Source organism: Pinus tabuliformis, chromosome X (assembly GCF_031772625.1).
Source record: "Pinus tabuliformis cultivar Carrire ecotype Pingquan chromosome X, CPIR1, whole genome shotgun sequence".
Classification (NCBI taxonomy): Eukaryota; Viridiplantae; Streptophyta; class Pinopsida; order Pinales; family Pinaceae; genus Pinus; species Pinus tabuliformis.
The window spans coordinates 606,672,408-606,678,864 of record NC_142308.1 but is presented as its reverse complement, the minus strand read 5'-3'; the positions used below and the strand labels follow the sequence as shown (position 1 = coordinate 606,678,864).

At 39.1% G+C, this 6,457-nt stretch overlaps 1 pseudogene; it reads right to left on the bottom strand.

The window, feature by feature from the left end:
* Window positions 1-4,664: 4,664 nt before the first annotated feature.
* LOC149141501 (pyrophosphate-energized vacuolar membrane proton pump 1 pseudogene) overlaps window positions 4,665-6,457 on the bottom strand; it is a 45,058-nt pseudogene continuing 43,265 nt past the window's right edge.

The window sequence follows — 6,457 nt, the reverse complement described above, 5'->3', positions numbered from 1 at the left end:
TTGAGGAGTGGCAATTTCTTCAAAACCTTTGCAAGATATGGTCGGATTCATTTCCTGATGCTCGATGTGATCTTTCACTTCTTGAACATTTTTCTTCTTGATATGTCCTTCTATCTTGATAGTTTGAGGAGTGGTAATTTCGAACAATGAATTACAAGATATGGTTGGATTCATTTCTTCTTTCTCGATGTGATCTTTCACTTCTTGCACCTTTTTCTTCTTGATATGTCCTTCTATCTTGAGAGTTTGAGGAGTGGTAATTTTTGCCAATGCTTTACAAGATATGGTCTGATTCATTTCTTCTTTCTCTGGGGTAGGGTCCTGGCGTATATCTTCTTCTTTTGATGTTTCTTGATCCTTTTCTTCCTCCTCTTCATATTCTATGTAAAATAATTTCTTCTCAGCACACTTATGACCTTTAGTGCATTTGCTATCACAATTGTAACAAAGCCCTTTTTCTCTTTTTTCTTCCAATTGTTGTGGTGTAACCCTTGTAGGTTGTGGAAGGCTAGGAGAAACAACACTTCCATCTTTATAGTTGTGAGGGGTACGCTTCCTGGTTTCCATAATTTTTCTTTCCACTATGTCACAAATCCCTTTTACTCTTTCAAATTGTTGTGGTGTTTCTTTAAAGAAGGTGTTGCTCTTTGTATCCTCATAATGTGCTATCATTTCCTCCGTGAAAATTGACCATGTAACAAGTTGTTTACGAGAAAAAAGCCCTTCGTACCATAAAAATTGATCTGGTTCTAAATATGAAGATGCAATACATACCTTTTTTAACAGTTGTACACCATGTAGATCAAAATATTGCTCCATCTGAAGTATCCAATTTACCAGATCCTTGCCATCAAACTTCCTCATCTTGCTTTTTCTTGATTTTAGGAGCTCGACCTTGAAACGACTGTAACTCTGTACTTTCAGATCTTTAAGTTCTGAAATTACGACATAGAGTAGCCCTCTGTGTCCTCTTTCCAATGCCACCAGTATGATCCAAATTGGATTCTCTAAGAAAGAGTTATGCACAATCTCCCAAGATGACCTGATTATAGACCTTTCCAGAAGAGCGAAATTGTATGAAGTGCCACGTGTCACTGTTTCGACCTTTGGATCTAAAAAATGCATACAAGAAACTACAGTCCATCTTCTTTTTGTTCCTTCTTACGAAATTTCAATCCGACCCCCAGAGAGAAAGTTATGACGATTTTCCCCAGGTCACCTGTTTTGAATGTAATTCAGGAGTCTGCAAAAATACCAACTTCCACAGATCATATCTCCTCAAATGTCACGCAAAAAGCTCTGAAATTTGGACCCAAGGTTCAGCGCGATTTCTTCTCAAATGGGTTTTTTTTGTGACTTCTGAAACGTCACAGAAAAAAAGTTATAGCGAAAATGCCACGATGACCTGTTTGGAGCAGCGAAACCCTAGAATCCAAAGCTCTGATACCAAATATTATGAAACCAACTCAAGAAAAGATAGAAAAGATAGATCAACACCTTAGAATTTAGCCTCTTCGAGAGGGCAACCTCCTTTACATTACATAAATGAACAATTCTTGGATGATACAAATGAAAAGACCTCCTTTCTATATATAGGAGTCTAAGGGGTCATAACATAATCAGAGCTGACATAACAATAATAATGTAAGGGCACAATAATAACAATAGTGGGCTTCTATGGGGCACAATAGTAACAATATGGGCACTACATGGGTACATCAATATAATAAGTGGGTTATACTAATAACAATACGGGGTTACACTAGTAGTATAGGGGCCTAACAACATAAGAATAAGAGTAGTTACACCAACTTCATGAATGAAAATATTTCATAGGTTATTTCATGAGACAAAATTACAAGATAAACATGAAAGAGTACTCACATGTATAGCGAAATTATTCCAATCATCAAGATACAAGAAGATCGAAACTCCAAGACAAAAATTTAAGCTCTTCCAAACATTGAAATGCATTAAATCTCCAATTCATCCATCAAAAGGCCTAGCAAAATTCCCAGAAGAAACAAATGATCTAAATCCAAGTGATGATGAGATTCAAATGAGCTCTCATCAATTTATATCCTTCCTAAAGAGTTCAATTTTCCTAATTAGGCCTAATTAAGCCATAAATAATAAAATAATGTACAATAATGACATGACTTGGTGACAAGCTAACCAATGTAGCTCCATAATACAAAGATAATTCACTCAAGAGGGAAAAATAGTAAATACAATGAGTAGTTGGTCCCTTGAAGAGGCCTAGTGGAGTCCAAAGTGTGTCGAGGTGAGAGAATAGGCTCAAGACATAGTGATAAAGCGGGTGACATGTCCATGGTACATCCATCAAGCATTAGGTGGCATGTGATATAATGGTGGAACAAAATGGGGAATTAGGGTAAGGATCCAAGCCATATGCCATAGTACAAGGGTAGCTGTAATAATGGAAGCCCACACTTGGGTGTATGTGTTATCACAAAATCAAGCACTGAAAGGCTGCTGATCAGGTAGACTATGTGTAACTGTTTCAGACCAATCTTTTAGCTAAGGCTTAGCCTCCTTAGCCTGAGAGGGCTCTCTCAAAAGGTTGTTGATTTTGACTATTGATAAGATGGCTAACTCTTGTAAAGTGAATTTAACAAACATGCTGGCTGGATAGACATTACAAAGACTTCCATTGGGCTTATGGAGTTAATCATACTTCAGTAAACTATAACACTGCTCATACATAGAAGTCAGGGGATGTGATGTTTAAATACTCAAAATAACATCTCATAGAAAACCTCAGTTTACAAATACACACAGGAAATCAGAGCAGCATAAGTGAATTCTGAGTGATTGTGTATTTATAGAATTGTAAAAACATAAAGGATAAAGCAAAACCACATATCTTGAGCATTGAAACACTGTATGAATCCTAAGAAGAAAAGCAGCAAATTGTATTACTGAAACTGAGTTTTTACACAAGCCAAAACAATACTCTGTTTTCTCAAATATCCAACCCCCATTACATCAAAGTTTCATCTATATATAGAAACATATCTTTAACTACTTTGAGCTTCCTCCTCCAGCATGAGGGGAGCTCGATGACTACTACTAATTACCCCTATCTGCTAATTAACTGACTCATTAAATACAATAAGTGCTGAACTGGAATTACAAAGAGTCCTAATTAAACTAAATCTCTAATTCTATCTTCCTCGTAGAATGATTCTTCTTGTTCTTTGACACCTGTCTCCTTTTAGCTTGGCCGAGATGACTGAGAGCAATGTTCCACGCTAGCTTTGGATGTTGAATGCTTTGATGGTTCAGTGATGTTAGGAGAAAACCCCTGTTTTTCCGGTCCCTGTCTTCCACCATTTATTCGAAAATGCAGCAGCATGTCTCCAGCTCTTTAATATCCCAAAAATGATGAGCATCACCATATTTCCAGATGTGCTGGAAGCTTCATTGATGAACAGGTGTGCCAACCAAAACTCCCCGCATGCAGCTCCTTCCAAACCCTAATGACCCATAATAAAGTGCCTTTACAAGCAAAACTTGAACTTTAACCAAAACATTACACTTTTACAAAGGTACACCTGTCATCATTTGAATGGCTATGCTATCTTCATTTGGTTTCCTATATGTCCCTTGGGTGTTTCCCTTGAAAATTTCCGGTCACTTCATCAAACTGTTTGTCTGCGCTAAAAACAACACCTACAACAGTTTCGTAGCGCGCTACGAAACTGCTGTGTAATTTCAAAAAAAACAGTCTTTCTTTCATTCAAACCGAACTCCTAATTGTTTGCATTGAAGCAGATACGTTTTCAGTGTGATTCTCACTAATGCAAGTAACAACAATGAGCCTGACATCTTTGTCTTTGTGCCTTAGAAAACAAGCGATCAGCATGCAAAAGATCGTATGTTCTGGGGTAAGTACTGAATGACTTACACCAGTCATGATATATACCAAACAGACCATGCTCATAGGTAACTGTAAACATGTTTGGAGTATCAATTGGCACAACATTCATAACCCAAACTGGCTGTGGTACTAGAACCGCTGCAAATCCTCCATAAACTGCTTTCATGTCCATAACATTCCGAACAACAGATCAATCAACTCCCATTCCCACAAGGTATGACTTGCTTACAACCCTTTTCCAATGCTCTGTATCTGAGATGAAAGAATCATGCACCACCTCGAAAGATATTTATCTGATCCGGTTTCCTTGAATCGAATTCATTTAATATTTGGCCAAAGACAAAGGCATTTTAAAAAATTACAGTGTTTCTCACTTTGGTTGCATGGGCTGTCTTATCATTTAAAGTGAGTTAAAACTGAATGAATTTCTGAATGTTTGCATAAATTGAACGATCCCACCATACTACCTTCAATGATAGCATACCGTTCTGTGGCTTAGTCTGGCATCTTAAATCCTTTGCGCAGAACTTCACACAAAATATGCAGAGGTTTTATTAAGCTCAATTCAACTCTGTGCTAGTGATACGAACATAACCCATGACTGATATTTGACCAGAGTTCACCATTGCATCTCCTCAATTAGTCAAGCATAAACTGCGGGTATCCCGGGATTAGTCCTCGGCCTTCATTCAATAAGCTATATCTGTTGAGAGCTGGATCCGTCGACATCACCGTCAGGCATCCTCAATAAGACCTTTAATCACCAAAGAATGTTTAGAGGTGGCCCCGATGTATCTTTTAATGGGTCCCCGGTGTCACCAATAACGGCAGCCTTGTGGCAATCAACCCTTTAGGTCCAAGATCCCTCGCAGCTTTTTATGCCCCTGCCTCTATGTATTTCCTGGCATTGTCTCAAGCACCGCCCGTATTGGAAGCTGATATTGCAAACTGTACACCGGCGACAGAGTCTCAATTCCAAACAAAGTACCAACAATGAGGAGTGTGAGCATTACAAAGGCACCGGGAGGAATCATTTCTTTAAGTGAGGCATCTGTTGATCTCTTCACACAGGTTGCATAATCCGGTTTGGCAGTGCCCTCCATCAGACCTGGAATAGTTTTTTAACTGTCTGCGGATCTCTTCAATCATTATTAATGCTGCTTTTCTTACACTTTTCATTGTCACAGTTGAAAACCAGTAAAGTAACCTGGCCCCAACGAGTAAACCAATGAACACTTTGTGTGTAAGGACGTCAACTGTTGAAATTTCGACTCGGCTTACAAATGCACCAAATAATGCAAGAGACACCAATGCAGCTGAGCCAATGGCAAAACCCTTGCCTATTGCAACAGTTATATTTCCTGCTGCGTCCAGAGCATCAGTCCTTTCACGAATCTTATGGCTAAAGCCGACCATCTCCGCGATACCACCAGCATTGTCACTAATAGGACCATAAGCATCTATAGCAAGTCCAGTCGCAATGGTACTGAGCATTCCCAAAGCAGCAACTGCAATTCCATACATCGCAGCCAGACTGAAACTCACGAATATGGCTGCTGTAATAGCAAGATAGGAATAATTACAGAGTTGTATCCCAAAGGCAGCCCAAATATGACATTTGTTGCAGCGACTAGGCCACTTCCTGGATGGGACTATAGACATTGCTTGTGTAATACTCAGTAATGTAACCAATCACAAATCCAGCCCATAATCCAATGGCAACACAGAAAAATAGATGCCAGTTCTTCACTACTTTCACTGAACCAAAATTGTAGATGGAGAAGGTTGATGGTAATCCAACAGCGCTGACCACACCAATGTCTCATAAGCACAGTAAAGATTATCAGCTGTCTCCTCAGAGTAGGTTCAATATCTTTAACAACCTTGATCTCGAATAAGTCCGTAGCAAGCAGTGTTGTAATCAAGCAGATCACAATACCCATTGAACTGATAAATAGGGAGAAACACATGGCCGTAGAATCATAATCAATGCCAAATGATGAGATGGATATCACCACAAGAACAGTACAGGGAGGCTTCAGCATAAGATCCAAACAAATCTGAGCCCATGCCAGCTATGTCTCCAACATTATCAGCTATAGTGTAAATTCCTCCACCAACTCTTCCAAAAGAGCCATTGAAGACCCGCCAAGACCATAACCAATGATGGCCTCAAAAAGGCCCTCATTTCCATAATAGAGCTTGAAAACATTAATGGAAAGGTACAGGACGAGTGCTAACTGCCTTACTTGAGTTTGAATGGAAAACTCTGATATATGTTGAACCTAAACTCAGATATGTTATTGAAATAGTCCTGGAGATAAGAGTCTCTTGGAAGTACCACTTGGTTCTTTAAACCTGGTTGAAACCTTGTAGTTAATGCAATGCTTGCAGAAGCAAAACCACTGAACACCAATAGGACTGTAACTTTCACTGCTGGTATGCTTAGTACAGGTGCATAGATATTCTCCATGTACTGCACCAAAAGGTCAGGTTTTTGGTGCCTCCTTCAGCAGTGAACCGAGCAATCTCGTTCCTTCATTGAATAACAAC